Genomic DNA, 16983 nt, shown 5'->3' on the forward strand with positions numbered 1-16983 from the left:
CTTCCAGGAAAGATTCCACTAAGAGGAGTTACTTCTTTCTATGGAGGAGGTTTGCCGTCTGATGTGACAGCAAGGCCCTAGATCCTCGCTCTTGTCCTACACAGACCCTGCTTGAATACCTTCTGCACTTGTCTGAGTCTGGTCTCAAGACCAACTCTGTAAGGGTTCACCTTAGTGCGATCAGTGCATACCATTACCGTGTGGAAGGTAAGCCGATCTCGGGACAGCCTTTAGTTGTTCGCTTCATGAGAGGTTTGCTTTTGTCAAAGCCCCCTGTCAAGCCTCCTACAGTGTCATGGGATCTCAATGTCGTTCTCACCCAGCTGATGAAACCTCCTTTTGAGCCACTGAATTCCTGCCATCTGAAGTACTTGACCTGGAAGGTCATTTTCTTGGTGGCAGTTACTTCAGCTCGTAGAGTCAGTGAGCTCCAGGCCCTGGTAGCCCAGGCCCCTTACACCAAATTTCATCATAACAGAGTAGTCCTCCGCACTCACCCTAAGTTCTTGCCAAAGGTTGTGTCGGAGTTCCATCAGAACCAGTCAATTGTCTTGCCAACATTCTTTTCCCGTCCTCATTCCTGCCCTGCTGAACGTCAGCTGCACACATTGGACTGCAAAAGAGCATTGGCCTTCTATCTGGAGCGGACACAGCCCAACAGACAGTCCGCCCAATTGTTTGTTTCTTTTGATCCTAACAGGAGGGGAGTGGCTGTGGGGAAATGCACCATATCCAATTGGCTAGCAGATTGCATTTCCTTCACTTACGCCCAGGCGGGGCTGGCTCTTGAGGGTCATGTCACGGCTCATTGCTCTTTAACATTGCTTTTGACTCGTAACCACTTGTAACCACTCGCCTCCACCTACCCTTCTCTCTTCCTTCCCGTTCACATTAATTGATTTGATTTGCTTACTTTATTTATTTTTTGTGTATTAGATTGTAAGCTCTTTGAGCAGGGACTGTCTTTCTTCTATGTTTATGCAGCGCTGCGTATGCCTTGTAGCGCTATAGAAATGCTAAATAGTAGTAGTAGTAGTAGTAGTAGTAATAATGTTAGAGCCATGGCAGCGTCGGTAGCCCACTTGAAGTCAGCCACTATTGAAGAGATTTGCAAAGCTGCGACGTGGTCATCTGTCCACACATTCACATCTCATTACTGCCTGCAACAGGATACCCGACGCGACGGTTCGGGCAGTCAGTGCTTCAGAATCTGTTCGGGGTTTAGAATCCAACTCCACCCCCCTAGGCCCATGTTTATTCTGTTTCAGGCTACACTCTCAGTTAGTTGAATAAGTTTTTAGGTCAATCTCAGTTATGTCCTCGCCGTTGCGAGGCCCAATTGACCATGTTTGTTGTTTTGAGTGAGCCTGGGGGCTAGGGATACCTCATCAGTGAGAACAAGCAGCCTGCTTGTCCTCGGAGAAAGCGAATGCTACATACCTGTAGAAGGTATTCTCCGAGGACAGCAGGCTGATTGTTCTCACAAACCCGCCCGCCTCCCCTTTGGAGTTGTGTCTTCCCTTCTCTTTGTCTTGCTACATATGAGACTGGCCGGCACGAGCCGGTTTCGGGCGGGAAGACGGCCGCGCATGCGCGGTGCGCATCGGCGCGCGAGGGCTAGCAAAGACTTTGCTAGTGAAGATTCCGGATTGGAGGGGCTGCCGTGGACGTCACCCATCAGTGAGAACAATCAGCCTGCTGTCCTCGGAGAATACCTTCTACAGGTATGTAGCATTCGCTCTAGTTGAAGGATAGGAAATAGAGAGTGGGGTTAAATGGGCAGTATTCATAATGGAGAAGGGTAGATAGTGGGGTTCCTCAGGGGTCTGTGCTAGGATCGCTGCTTTTTAATATATTTATAAATGATTTAGAGATTGGAGTAACCAGCGAGGTAATTAAATTTGATGTTGACACAAAGTTATTCAAAGTCGTTAACTCACGACAGGATTGTGAAAAATTACAGAAGGACCTTACGAGACTGGGCAGCTAAATGGCAGATGATGTTTAATGTGAGCAAGTGCAAGGTGATGCATGTGGGAAAAAAGAACCAAAATTATAGCTATGTCATGCAAGGTTCCACGTTTGGAACCATTGATCTGTGTGTCGTCGTCAATAATACACTGAAACCTTCTGCTCAATGTGCTGATGCGGCTAGGAAAGTGAATAGAATGTTGGGTATTATTAGGCAAGGTATGGAAAACAGGCGTGAGGATGTTATAATGCTGTTGTATCGCTCCATGGTGCGACCACACCTTGAGTATTGTGTTCAGTTCTGGTCGCCACATCTCAAGAAAGATATAGTAGTGTTGGAAAAGGTGCAGCGAAGGGCGACTAAAATGATAGCGGGGATGGGACGACTTCCTATGAAGAAAGACTAAGGAGGCTAGGGCTTTTCAGCTTGGAGAAGAGACAGCTGAGGGGAGACATGATAGAGGTATATAAAATAATGAGTGGAGTGGAACAGGTGGATGTGAAGCGTCTGTTCACGCTTTCCAAAAATACTAGGCATGCGATGAAACTACAGTGTAGTAAATTTAAAAATAATCGGAGAAAATGTTTCTTCACCCAACACATAATTAAAGGGGATAGGTGGTTTCCTAAAGGACAAGTCCATAAACCACTACTAAATCAACTTAAGTGCCTGAACTCAGCAACACAACGAAACCAAAACTTGCAATGAACATTGTATAACTGTTCTCTTGATTCTCTAATGTGTCTGTAACACATGTATCTCATTCTCTATAACATCACTCTGTATTTGTTTCATCACCGGAGGTGTTTAACGCCTCACGGTGCTATGTAAGCCACATTGAGCCTGCAAATAGGTGGGAAAATGTGGGGTACAAATGCAACAAATAAATAAAAAAAATAAATGGACTTGGGAAAAATCCACAATTCCAGGAATGGCGTGTATAGAATGTTTGTACGTTTGGGAAGCTTGCCAGGTGCCCTTGGCCTGGATTGGCCGCTGTCGTGGACAGGATGCTGTGCTCGATGGACCCTTGGACTTTTCCTGGTGTGGCATTACTTATGTACTTATGTCTTGCATCTCGAGGAAAGCACAAAAGACACTTCTTTGGCATCGACCAATACCGATTTATAGACATTCCATACTTCACTCTTACCCTTATTTTTCGTATATGAAACACGGTCACTATTTGAATCAATAAGTTTCTGAATGTTGGCCTTCTTTTCCGTTGCCATAACAAAATTACACAAGACTGAAGTACCAAATCAGTCTCTGTAAAACAATATAACACTAGAGAAATAAAATTTAAAAATGTATTTCCAAGTTCCTACTGTACTGAATAAAATTCCACTTAAATTAAAAACTCTCGGCAAAAGAAACAAGGTATGCTTTAAGCTGCAGCCCTGATACAAACATACCTCTTATACAAACAGCCAGTGGCAGCTGATCGAGAGGTTCCTGCCCCATTTCAGTCAGAAGCGTAGCCAGGTTGAGGGCACGGTGGGGGGGGGGGGGGGGGGGGGGGGGGAGAGCGGACTGCTGACGGTACCGGCAAATATTTTAAACAAGACAGATCGTGTGAAAAATAGGCACCGGCACCATTGGAAGTCCGTTCGGGGGAGTGGTTGCTCCCCTAGTGACCCCCCATAGCTACGCTTCTGGCGCCCCACTTCCCACTAGACTCTAGAGAGAGAAAAAGCTGCCTGTGTATACACAGTACACAATGCATATAAAAAAATAAAAATAATCAGCTGACTTACCTTTATGCAGTCTTCTGCGGGTCAGGGCAAAAGGCCTCAGTCGCTATTCACTGCCTCCTCTCCTCTGGTTTGATCTGCTCTCTGGTGCCAGCTGCTCAGCTCTTGCTGCCTTCCTCTCTCCTCTGGTGCCTTCTCTCCAGTGCTGCTCAGCTCGTATTACTCCTCCAGTGCTACTGCCCCACGTGCTCTGGTGCCAGCCAGACACTGCTGCTCAACTCCTGCTGCCTCCCTCTCTCCTCTGGTGCCTTCTCTCCAGTGCTGCTCAGCTCGTGCTGCTCCTCCAGCGCTTCTGCCCCACGTGTTCTGTTGCCAGCCACACACTGCTGCTCAACTCCTGCTGCCTCCCTCTCTCCTCTGGTGTCTTCTCTGCAGTGCTGCTCAGCTCGTGCTGCTCCTCCAGCGCTACTGCCCCACGTGCTCTGGTGCCAGCCACACACTGCTGCTCAACTCCTGCTGCCTCCCTCTCTCCTCTGGTGCCTTCTCTGCAGTGCTGCTGAGCTCGTGCTGCTCCTCCATTGCTACTGCCCCACATGCTCTGGTGCCAGCCACACACTGCTGCTGCCTCCCTCTCTCCTCTGGTGCCTTCTCTGCAGTGCTGCTGAGCTCGTGCTGCTCCTCCATTGCTACTGCCCCACATGCGCTGGTGCCAGCCACACACTGCTGCTGCCTCCCTCTCTCCTCTGGTGCCTTCTCTCCAGTGCTGCTCAGCTCGTGCTGCTCCTCCAGCGCTACTGCCCCACTTGCTCTGGTGCCAGCCACACAATGCTGCTCACCTCCTCCTGCCTCCCTCTCTCCTTCAGTGCCTTCTCTCCAGTGCTGCTCACCTCCTGCTGCCTCCCTCTCTCCGGTGCCTTCTCTCCAGTGCTGTTCACTTCCTGCTGCCTCCCTCTCTCCTTCGGTGCCTTTTCTCCTGCTGCTCCTCCAGTGCTGCTGCCCCACGTGCTCACTACTCAAATCCGCTTCATCCCCTGAGACTATATTCACTGGTAGTGGACCTTGCTGGAGCCTGCTGCACTCACAGCAGCATGACTCATCTGTTACAGACTCAGTCTCCCATTGGAGATTATAGAAAGAGAATGTGGCTAGTGTGACTCCACCAGCCCCATCTGATTGGTGGAGTCACACTGACGCCGGACCAATCAAGTGTGTTTTTGTTGTGGTTTGCAAGGATCTCGGCAGAGTCGGCACTGGAGTTTGTCAGCAGTGTGCTGGGCATGACTAGAAGCAGCAGGAGCAGCGGGATCAAGGTATGCCTGTCCCCATGGGATACCCGCAGGAAATTCCTCCATCCCCACGGGAACCCCACTATCTTACTTCCATCCCTTCGGTACTGCCGCCGGCCTGAAGGGGATTCCTGCGGGATCCCCGCGAACCCCGTTCCCATGAAGGTCGCTAGTCCACACTGATAGAGACATCTGTGAAGTCTTTCAAGCCTTTTATCGAACTTTATATACTCCTCCAGGGACTGTTGAGTTGCCAGGCCACCTCTATTTGGAGGGTCTTGATCTCCCGCACCTGTTGCATTCCATTTGTGCATTTCTAAATGCTCCTGTTCAAGCTGATGAAGTCTCATGGGCGCTCGGTAAGAGTATGTTGGGCAAGGTTCCCAGCTCGGACGGTCTAAGGGCTGAGTTCTTCAAATTGCTAGGGGAGGCTATTGTTCTGCTGACTGCTTTATTTAACTCATGGGTAGAGGCTGGTAAATTATCTGAACATTTAAATATAGCACAAATCATTGTTTTACCAAAACCGGGCCGGGACCCTACGTTACCTGAATCTTACAGACCCATATCACTTATTAATCATGAGGTGAAGATGTTCGCAAAATTCTTAGCCAATCGACTGGGAAGGGTATTGCCCTCGCTCATCCATGAATCGCAGATAGGGTTTGTGCAGGGACGATCGGTGACTAAAAATATTAGACAAATTTTGACATCCTTGGAGGTTATGGTTGAGCAGGAACTGCCAGCGATTCTGATTAGTTTTGATGCCGAAAAAGCTTTTGATCGTGTATCTTGGGACTTTCTGTTTGCAACCCTAGCCACCTATGGATTTGAGGGTTGGTTTCTGTCTGTGATTAGAGCATTCTATACTCACCCGAGGGCAAGAGTATGGTAAATGGGATGATATCTACTGAATTTGAGATTTGTCAGGGGACCCGGCAGGGATGCTCAATGTCACCTTTTTTATTTGCATTGTCCTTGGACCCACTGATTCGAGATATCTATTCAAATCTTGACATAGGGGGAGTGGTAATTGGGGCTGAACAATTCAAATTAGCAGCCTTTGCTGATGACCTTTTGGTGCTCTTGACAGATCCCCAAATTTAATTTGAATGCCTTACTGGAATCCTTTTTGGAATATGGAGATTTTGCAGGTTTTTGTCTCAATTTTGACAATTTGGTGGCCTTGGTGACCTCAGCAGATCTCTATAATCTCAATATGCATTGGATGTTCCGTAGGACGGAGGAGCAATTGGATAAGTGGCAGGGGCTGCCTCTCCCTTGCGGGGGAGGATCAGTCTTATTTGTATGGTGATATTGCCTAGATGGCTGTATCTTTTTCAAACCCTGCCATTACGTATGTTAAAAAAAGATTTACAATGATTCAGCCGGTTAGTTAGCAGATTTTGTTGGGCCAAGAGGAAACCCAAAACCCATTACCAGCTGCAGTTGGGCGCAGGGGGGGATGGGTTTGCCCAATTTACAGTTATATAATTATGCGTGCCTTTTGCGCAATGTACTTGATCGGCTTTACTCAGAAAGCCGTTTTACACCACTGTATTTTGAACAAGGGTATTTTGCTCCTTATGATTTGATCTCCCTGCTACATGTGGATCGTCATTTGTTACCTGTTCGTTTGAAGGCTTCTGTGTTTTTAAATCCTTTGCGGGAGGCTTGGAGATATTTGGTAAAAGGTATTAGAGGGGATCCGTGGATTACTGAGCTCCTCTCTGTACGGAGTAACTCATCTTTCCTCCCCGGCTCTGATGATAAAGCCTTCAAAAGTTGGGAACATGGGGGAGTTAGTAGACTGGAACATGTCTGGGATACAGTGGGTGGGCTCATTAGAGCTATTGAAAGGACAAGGGAATATACAGTGGGGGGGGGGGGGGGGGGGGGAGATGTCTATGCACACTGTCAGTTAAAGCATTACATTTGATCATTGCGGGTGGAGTCCCTGGTTAATGGAACTGGAGCTCAAGTGCATGACTTTTTCGACATGATATCTGAGTCTTCCGCTTCCATTTCAGGAATCCATAAAGCTTTGTGGAACCTAGGTACTCATAAGGCCCTAGAAGATAGTAGACATCGCTGGGAACTTGACACGGGATTGAATTTGGAATCACGGAATATGCTCTCCGCTGTACGGAGTATTCCAAAGCTCACAGTAAATGCTTCTTATAGAGAGTGCTATTTTCGGGTTCTTCTGAGGGCCTATTTCACTAGGGTTCAGGTGGTTCATGCAGGGGGTTTATCCTCTTCAGTATGTCCCAAATGCAACAAGTCAGACAATACTTTTTATCACGCCTTTTGGACATGTGAGCAGGTCCGCCGCTTTTGAGATCTTTTCACGGAGAGAGTGGTGGATACTTGGAATGCCCTCCCGCGGGAGGTGGTGGAGATGAAAACGGTAACGGAATTCAAAAATGCGTGGGATAAACATAAAGGAATCCTGTTCAGAAGGAATGGATCCTCAGAAGCTTAGCGGAGATTGGGTGGCAGCATTGGTGGTGGGAGGCGGAGCTAGTGCTGGGTAGACTTCTACTGTCTGTGCCCTGAAAATGGGAGATACAAATCAAGGTCAGGTATACACATAAAGTAGCATATATGAGTTTATCTTGTTGGGTAGACTGGATGGACCGTACAGGTCTTTCTCTGCCGTCATCGACTATGTTACTATAGGTCACTGCGTATCTGTTGTCAATCATTCGGCGTCGGGTGGGGCGATCCCCATCCCTTTTGCTGCTGGACTGTTCAGGGTCAGGGAGGGGAGCCTTGGTAGAATCGATGATAATGCTCCGGAAAGCCTGCCTGCTGTTGCTTAAATGCATTTTACAGACTTGGGTATCGGATGCACCCCCTGAATGTTGGCACTGGCGCAATCAGCTGCATCAATTGTTAACATGGGAGGCGAGGGAGGCAGGGTGTTCCCATAAATGTAAAACTCGCTTTCTGAAGCTTTGGGGACCCTATCTGTCCTCTCTGTCTCCCAGAGGCAGAGGTTTGGTGATTAATGTATTGTAAGGGTGTTGGCTGGCCGATTAGACTACTACTTGAGTTTGGACTCAATGAAAGATCCACAATTAACTGTGATGGTACCTGGGGGGGGGGGGGGGGGGGGGGTAGAGGGTAAGGTAGTAAGATGTTATTAATTTCCCTGAACCAGTGGGCTCAATGGGTCATAAGAAACCAGACCTCCCGGGACCTGAAAGGGGGCTTTGTGTTGCTTTAGCATCTGGGGACAGGTGGGGAGGGGAGGGTTTGGGGGCATTAAGGGGGGGGAGAGGTTTGATACTACGCTTATTGCCGGATTGTTGCTCTACAGCATAGGGGGGTGAGATAAGGGTGAAGGAGGATAAACGAGAAATATTTGTTGGCAGCCCATTTTAGTGGCTTCATGTTTCTGAACTATACTGAGTGGTTCAAATATTTTCTGTCATGAAACAATTGTATTGGTTATGTTTGAGTTGTCAATAAAAATTGATGAAAGTAAAATGCTAGTATTAATATTTAAAAATTTAACACATCTTAGGCAACTGAATTCAGTGAAAAAAACCCTGCAAAACCTGCATTTGGATTTAAATGAAACATTATTAAATGATATCGTTTGTGTTTTGTCTGTTGATCAGATTCCTACCATCTGCAGCATCCTATGTTGCTCAAGCATCTTATTGTTACTGCAACAGATTCATCCATTGTTGCTGGCATCAAGGAGCATTATCAACACTTCCATATCATCAAGCTGATCAATCCATAGACTGGTGGGTTGTGTCCATCTACCAGCAGGTGGAGATAGAGAGCAAACTTTTGCCTCCCTATATGTGGTCATGTGCTGCCGGAAACTCCTCAGTATGTTCTCTATCTCAGCAGGTGGTGGTTACACACAGCAGCAGCTCTGGCTAGGCCTCCAAGCCTAATTTTTAGGTTTTGTTGAGTGCCTGGGGTTGAGGGCTCTTTTGAGCAAGTGCAAACCTGGTGGTGCCAGGTCCCTCCTTTTCTCCCCCCTCCCGCTGGCTCCGTTAAAAAAAAAAAAAAAAAAAAAATTTTTAACGTTCTTAAAGGCGTTTATTTCGACGTTTATTTAAGCGTCTATTGCAGCTACTCACTGGGACACCAGGTCGTTACAACTCGGAGCGGACAGCAGGTAATTTTTACCTTTTTCTAGCGGGCAGGGGGTTCCCCGATTCTTCTCCTCGTGGCATATGGCGTCGGAGGGCGAGGGCGCAAAGGGTCGCTCCCCGGGTCGCTTGAGCGCTTCTAGAGGGGATGCGGGGGTCTTAAAGCCTGATTCGCCCTTGTTGGGTGACAGTTTCGTGACCGATGAATGTCCCGGTCCTTCCTCCGGCGTGGCGGTTTTTCCCGCCATAAACGCCCATCCCCCGCTCCTCGCCTCCGCCATCTTGGCCGGCCACGCGGCTCGGACGGCTTCTTCTTGGGCCGCCCTTGAGGTTGGAGACAATGCCATGAACGCCCTTAATTTGGGCGACGGCACAGAAGCGGCTAAAGTTAAGAGCCGTTCTTCCCGCGCGGCTCCTTCGCGGAGTTTCGCGCCGGACGCCATTTTGGATGCGCAGCATGTCTCTCCCCCGCTATTGCGAGCGCCGGTTGAGGGTGCGTCTAGGGCTGTTGCCCAGGCTGCGGAAGTGCACAGTTTGGGGGGTTTCTCTCCCGAGTTTGTTTTGCTGCTGCATCAGGCCTTCCTCATGCACAACGCTGCCCCTGCTCCCTCGTCTGGTAAAGAGGTTGAGGTTCCCAGAGGTAAACGTCCTCGGGTTGATTCCCAGGCCTTGGAGGAATTTGTCTCCTCCGATGTAGATGAGGGCAGCGTGTCTGAGGTCTCCCAACGGTCCTTTGCGGATTCCTTGGAGGAGACGGATCCCCGCTCGGATGGAGCGGATGACCCCTCTGCAGCGCGGCTTTTTAGCCCAGAGGATTTGCCCAACCTGTTGTTACAGGCCATGGACACTTTGAAGATTTCCTCTCCGGAGGACGTCTCTCCCTCAGCCCCTGTTGGCTCTGCCATTATGCTGGGGACGAAGCGCCCGCCTAGAACCTTCCACGTGCATGATGCTATGCACACCTTAATTTCGGCTCAATGGGATGTCCCAGAAGCGAGCCTTAAAGTGGCTAGGGCTATGTCCCGCCTCTATCCTTTGGCTGTGAGTGAACGTGAGGCCTATCTGTGGCCTACCGTGGATTCTTTAATCACTGCGGTGACTAAGAAAACGGCGTTGCCGGTGGAAGGTGGCACGGCCCTAAAGGACGCCCAAGACAGAAGATTGGAGGCGGCCTTAAGGTCGTCCTTTGAGGCGGCTGCTTTAAGTTTGCAGGCCTCAGTTTGCGGCTCCTATGTGGCCAGGGCGTGCCTGACTATGGTGCAGCGGGCTTCCCCCTCGGATCATTCCTTGAGGGCTGATTGGCCGGCCCTGGAATCGGGCTTAGCCTATTTGGCAGACTTGCTGTATGATGTCTTGAGGGCCTCAGCGAAAGGCATGGCTCAGACAATCTCTGCGCGGCGGTGGCTTTGGCTGAAACATTGGTCTGCTGACCACGCCTCTAAATCCCGCCTGGCTAGGTTGCCTTTTAAAGGCAAGCTGCTCTTTGGGGTCGAGCTGGACAAAATCGTGACCGATCTCGGCACGTCTAAGGGCAAGAAATTACCAGAGGTCAGGGCTCGGGCTAGTACTCGTCCCGGTACCTCCAGAGGACGGTTGCAGGAAGCCCGTCGGTACCGCCCGGGCAAGTCGGGTTCCTCTGCCCCCTCTTCATTCAAGAGGAATTTCTCCCCCAAGCAGCATTCCTTTCGCAGAGACCGCCGTCCCGGAGGTGCTCCCTCCGGTCCTCCCCCAGGGTCTCGTACCCAATGACGGGGTCTTGGTCCACGCCCCAGTGCAGATTGGAGGACGGCTGTCCTCGTTTCTGGGCGAGTGGACCACAATAACTTCAGACGCGTGGGTGCTGGAAGTCATCAGAGACGGCTACAAACTAGAGTTCTGCCGACCCTTAAAAGACGGGTTTGTACTCTCTCCCTGCAAGTCTCCGGTCAAAGCTGTGGCAGTGCAGCAGACCTTGGACAATCTGATCCGCCTGGGCGCGGTCGTTCCGGTGCCAGAAAGTCAGCTTGGCAAGGGACGTTACTCCATTTACTTTGTGGTACCAAAGAAAGGAGGTTCTGTCCGGCCTATCCTCGACCTCAAAGGGGTCAATCGGGCCTTGAAAGTGCGGCACTTTCGCATGGAGACTCTCCGCTCTGTTATAGCGGCAGTGAAGGCAGGAGAGTTCCTGGCATCCTTGGACATCAAGGAAGCGTACCTGCATATTCCCATCTGGCCTCCTCATCAACGCTTTCTGCGTTTTGCAGTCCTGGGACGACACTTCCAGTTCAGAGCCCTCCCTTTCGTGTTGGCTACTGCTCCGCGGACCTTTTCCAAAGTAATGGTGGTCATCGCGGCCTTCCTACGAAAGGAAGGGGTACAAGTCCATCCTTATCTGGACGACTGGTTGATCCGAGCCCCCTCTTATGCAGAGTGCGGCAAAGCTGTGGACCGGGTAGTTGCTCTTTTGAGCTCCCTGGGATGGATCATCAACTGGGAAAAAAGCCAGCTGCGCCCGAATCAGTCCCTGGAGTATCTGTGAGTTCGATTCGACACCCAAGTGGGCAGAGTGTTCCTGCCAGACAATCGGATTGTCAAACTTCAGGCTCAGGTGGACCAGTTCCTAGTAGCCTCTCCCCTTCGGGCTTGGGACTATGTGCAGCTGTTGGGCTCTATGACGGCCACGATGGAAGTTGTGCCCTGGGCCAGGGCTCATATGAGACCACTTCAACACTCTTTGCTGCAGCGCTGGACTCCGATGTCGGAGGATTATGCTGTGCGCCTTCCCTTGGACCCAGCAGTGCGCAAGGCGCTGAGCTGGTGGCTGCAGACAGACAAGTTGTCTGCGGGAATGCCTCTGGTGACCCCAGAGTGGATTGTCGTCACGACGGACGCCTCGTTGTCGGGCTGGGGAGCCCACTGCTTGGGAAGGACAGCGCAGGGGCTCTGGTCTCCTGCAGAGGCAAAGTGGTCTATCAACCTCCTGGAACTCAGAGCCATTCGGTTGGCGCTTTTGGAGTTCATCCCGGTACTGGTGTTGAAGCCTGTACGGGTCCTGTCGGACAATGCCACGGCTGTGGCCTATGTCAACCGCCAGGGAGGTACCAAGAGCGCCCCTCTAGCCAAGGAGGCTATGAATCTTTGCCAGTGGGCGGAAGCGAACCTGGAACGGCTTTCAGCGGCCCACATTGCCGGAGTCATGAATGTCAAGGCGGACTTTCTCAGTCGCCATACCTTGGAGCCCGGAGAGTGGCAGCTATCTGCTCAGGCGTTCTTGGACATCACGAAGCGCTGGGGCCAGCCGAGCCTAGATCTGATGGCGTCATCGGCCAATTGCCAAGTGCCGCGCTTTTTCAGCAGAGGACGGGACCCTCGATCCCTGGGAGTAGATGCTCTTCTCCAACAGTGGCCGACACAAGAGCTTCTCTATGTGTTCCCGCCCTGGCCCATGTTGGGCAGGGTGCTAGACCGGGTGGCAAAGCATCCCGGCAGGGTAATCCTGGTGGGTCCGGATTGGCCCAGGCGCCCCTGGTATGCGGACTTGATCAGGCTCTCAGTCGACGATCCTCTGCGGCTGCCAGTGGAGCAGGGCCTGTTACATCAGGGTCCCGTGGTGATGGAGGATCCCTCCCCCTTTGGTCTTACGGCCTGGCTATTGAGCGGCAGCGTCTGAGGAAGAAGGGCTTCTCAGACAAGGTCATCGCCACTATGCTGAGAGCGAGGAAGCGCTCTACTTCTACTGCTTACGCCAGGGTTTGGCGTATCTTTGCAGCGTGGTGTGAAGCAGGCTCACTTTCTCCCTTCACTGCTCCAATTTCTTCAGTGTTGGCGTTCCTGCAAGAAGGTCTGGAGAAAGGCCTGTCGCTCAGTTCCCTTAAAGTCCAGGTAGCGGCTCTGGCTTGCTTCAGGGGCCGCCTGAAGGGTGCTTCCCTGGCTTCGCAGCCAGATGTGGTGCGCTTTCTCAAGGGAGTTAATCACCTGCGCCCTCCTCTGCACTCAGTGGTGCCTGCGTGGAATCTCAACCTGGTACTAAGAGCATTGCAGAAGCCGCCTTTTGAACCCTTGTCGAGGGCATCTCTGAAAGTCCTGACGTTGAAAGCAGTCTTTTTGGTGGCTATCACTTCAGCCAGAAGAGTTTCCGAGCTCCAGGCGCTCTCATGTCGAGAGCCTTTTCTGCAGTTCACTGAGGCAGGAGTGACTATTCGCACAGTGCCTTCCTTCCTGCCCAAGATTGTTTCTCGCTTCCATGTGAATCAGCAGCTCTGTCTCCCTTCCTTTCGTAGGGAGGACTACCCAGAAGAGTACTCTGCTCTTAAATATCTGGATGTGAGACGAGTCATCATCAGATACTTGGAAGTGACCAATGATTTCCGGAAATCGGATCATCTGTTTGCAGGTCCTCGTAAGGGTCTGCAGGCTGCTAAGCCTACAGTGGCAAGATGGGTCAAGGAAGCCATTGCAGCGGCTTATGTGGCCGCGGGGAAGGTGCCGCCTATCCAGCTGAAGGCTCACTCCACGAGAGCTCAGGCGGCCTCGATGGCAGAGGCCGGATCCGTCTCCTTGGAAGAGATATGCAAGGCGGCAACTTGGGCTTCGGCTCATACATTCTCCAAGCATTACCGTTTGACTGTGGCTGCACGGGCGGAGGCCCGGTTTGGAGCTTCAGTGTTGAGGTCAGGGATTTCAATGTCCCGCCCTGGGTGAGTACTGCTTCGGTACATCCCACCAGTCTATGGATTGATCAGCTTGATGATATGGAAGGTAAAATTATGTATAATCATACCTGATAATTTTCTTTCCATTAATCATAGCTGATCAATCCATAGCCCCTCCCAGATATCTGTACTGTTTTTATTCTGGTTGCATTTCAGGTTCAAGTTTAGTCTTCAGTTACTTCAGAAAGACTTCGTGTTCAAGTTTTTTCACTTGGATTCTTCAAGAGTTAAGACGAGTTTGTGTTACAGTGAGCTGCTGCATTCCTCTCCCCTCCGTTTTACGGGGCTGGATTGAGACTTAAAATTCTGCCGGCACTCCCTCCCGCTTCGTGCGGCTGTAGGGCAGCTTTGTACCCCTCCCGCTTCGGCGGTGTTAGGGTCAGTCAGCTCCTCCCTGCGGTTGCAGGATAAGCCAGATCCCCCCGCATCGGCGGGTGTGGTGTCCCTCCCCCGCTCCGCGGGGATGAGCTGGACGGATTCCCCTCCCCCACTTGTGTGGGGATGAGCTGGGTTAATTCCCCTCCCCCGTTTCGGCGGTGGTGAGCTGGGCAGAGTGTCCCTTCGTGGGTGTAATTCTCTAAGTGCTGAGTCCTGCGGATGGAGCTTTGATATCGACATACTGAGGAGTTTCCGGCAGCACATGACCACATATAGGGAGGCAAAAGTTTGCTCTCTATCTCCACCTGCTGGTAGATGGACACAACCCACCAGTCTATGGATTGATCAGCTATGATTAATGGAAAGAAAATTATCAGGTATGATTATACATAATTTTACCTTATTTTCCTGTTTATCCACTACACAGTGTTGGTTCTCTTCTACACCCACTTCTGAAAAACAATCCAGTTATGTTCCCAGATGATATAAAAACACAGGCAACTGAATCTTTGAGAAGGTTGTACCAAATCCAGATTGAAATGGAAGGCTCGAGTTTATCAACAACTCAGGATCCTCCTCCATCTACATTCCCAGAAAGCATCACATCTGTGCCCCCCCCCCCCCCAAAAAAAAAGGATGAAAATGGATGTTAGCAGTTTTCTGAGCAATTTTTATGAAGCAATGCCTCTTTTGAAGGCTGTTGTTAATGAATTGGATAGTTATTTATGTTTGAGTGATTTAGATTATGTTGATGTTTAGAGTTTTTGAAAAAATAAGCAAAAATGCTTTCCAAAACTGTAAAAAAACTTGCACGGGGATCCTGTACAATCCTTCTACCAGCACATCTTCTGAGAGGACATTTTCTATTGCAGGAAGGACTATGGAAAACAGGATGGCTAGACTGAATCCTGAGATTGCTGATAACTTATTATTCATCCACAGATTTAAAAATCATAACAGTGCTTCATAGGGCATATTTCACCCCCACTAGGGCATACAGAGCGGGTTGTATTTTGTCCCCCTGGGCATTTTAACAGGGTGGATTATGGTTCCATGGCATAGTAGAAGTCAGATGTTGTTGGGGTTGGAAGTGGGGAGTGTGGGGGTTATTTCATTGCTCATTGTTATTGTTTTCTGTTTGTGATTTATAAACAGCTGTACAGAATATTATTCCATTTTATACGTCAATAAAATTATTTAAATATAAAAAAATCATAAGTGTTTGAGGCTTGTGCAGATGGGGACGGTGACAGAGCCAGTGGGGCTAACTTTGTCCCTGTGCACAATTTAACAATAACAAAAAAGCCTCTTACTTATCTTCCCAATATATAAAACGTCTGTCATAAATTCATGTTTTACCTTTACATTGGGATGTGAACAGAAATATGGACAAATTTGTGTACGTTTATTCTGGACCAATGATTATAAATCAGAGAAAGTGGAAGTGACTAACAGCACATTTCTAAAATTACTGGAGTCGATATTTAGCCAGCGTAGTCACTGAAGCAAGTTAAACAGTAGCACTGTATATTCAGTGTCACAGTCTGTGTAGTTAGTGGCTTTGAATATATACTGTTACAATAATTTTCAGGACCACCCTCATCCTCCTTTAACCTTGTCCCAGTGATAGGAATAGTATCTGGCAGTTTAGGAATCTAAATGGCCTGATATTATTCATATTGAATATAGAATGACCTTTTAGAAATGATGTCCAAATTGGAATATGGACATCCAGGTTGGTACATTGCTGGTGGCACTTAACAGGATCTGCTGATGTAGATCCTGTTCTAAAATACATGGATATTAATGTGCTGTTTATGTCCAGCATGGACATCAATTTTACAAACTGAAACATCTAAAAAATGAGTGGAGCAGGGCAGGGACATGGACTTCAGTATGGCAGCACATGAACATTCATGTTACAAGATGGTCACATAGACAGATGTCCATGTACTGGGACATGAATGTCAGCCATTTTTGTATCATGAACATCCATATTTCTTAAAGCTGTCACAGAGCCCAGTATCCCTTGCTAGTTTCGCTCTCAGAGGTGACAGCAACTAGAGGGGATTAAGGGGATGATGTCCTTTAATCCCTTCATTGGAGCATTACTCAATCAGATCACTTCTTTGACTCCTAGATGTCCTGGAAAGCCAGTCTAAATGCCAGTGTTCATCTTTTTTGACATAGATATCCATTCCCTTTCTAAAATGGGGATTAGATATCCCTATTTTGGTCTCTCCCTAGCCCTGCCCAAAATACACCCAGACCACACCCCCTTGCCACATGAAGCTATAGCAGTTTTGGACATCTGTATCCCGACTATAAAATCAGGATTTAGACACCCATGCAATATAGACATGCCAGTTTATGAATATCTTACAACATGAATAAAGCCTCTTAAATAAGGGCTAAGCAAATTATGCATCCACTAGCTGCTGGCAAATGTGTAATTTGTTTTGAATATCTGCATGACAGTAAATGGCAATGTAATAAGTCCTCCGTCCCAGCTCCCATCTCACAAGAGGAAGGAAAGGCTTGAAATATGCATCACAGCAGTCATTGCAAAGGATGAGAACAGCAAAAAGGGTTGAAGAGGTGCTGCAGAAGACAATTTGTCAGAACTGGAAGGTGTATTAGTAATAAAGGGCTCATCTTTTTTATGTCAAATAAACTATACAAATAGTTGGACTGTATTGGGACAAAAAAAGACCAAAAGGAAACAAGAAATTGAGTTGATGTTCTTAGGAATTTGTCTAGTAGTGTTGTTTACAGATAATGGTTCAGGTAATAGTTTTAACTTGTCATAGAAATTGTCAACATGAATTGTTAATCTTATTTCCA

General features: G+C 49.0%; 1 protein-coding gene across 11 annotated transcripts in view; it reads left to right on the forward strand.

The window, feature by feature from the left end:
• The window catches only part of EHMT1 (euchromatic histone lysine methyltransferase 1), a 698071-nt gene that overhangs the window by 434812 nt on the left and 246276 nt on the right, over nucleotides 1-16983 (forward strand). The window lies entirely within an intron of this gene.

The sequence above is a fragment of the Microcaecilia unicolor genome, chromosome 6, assembly GCF_901765095.1.
Source record: "Microcaecilia unicolor chromosome 6, aMicUni1.1, whole genome shotgun sequence".
In the NCBI taxonomy this organism is placed as follows: domain Eukaryota; kingdom Metazoa; phylum Chordata; class Amphibia; order Gymnophiona; family Siphonopidae; genus Microcaecilia; species Microcaecilia unicolor.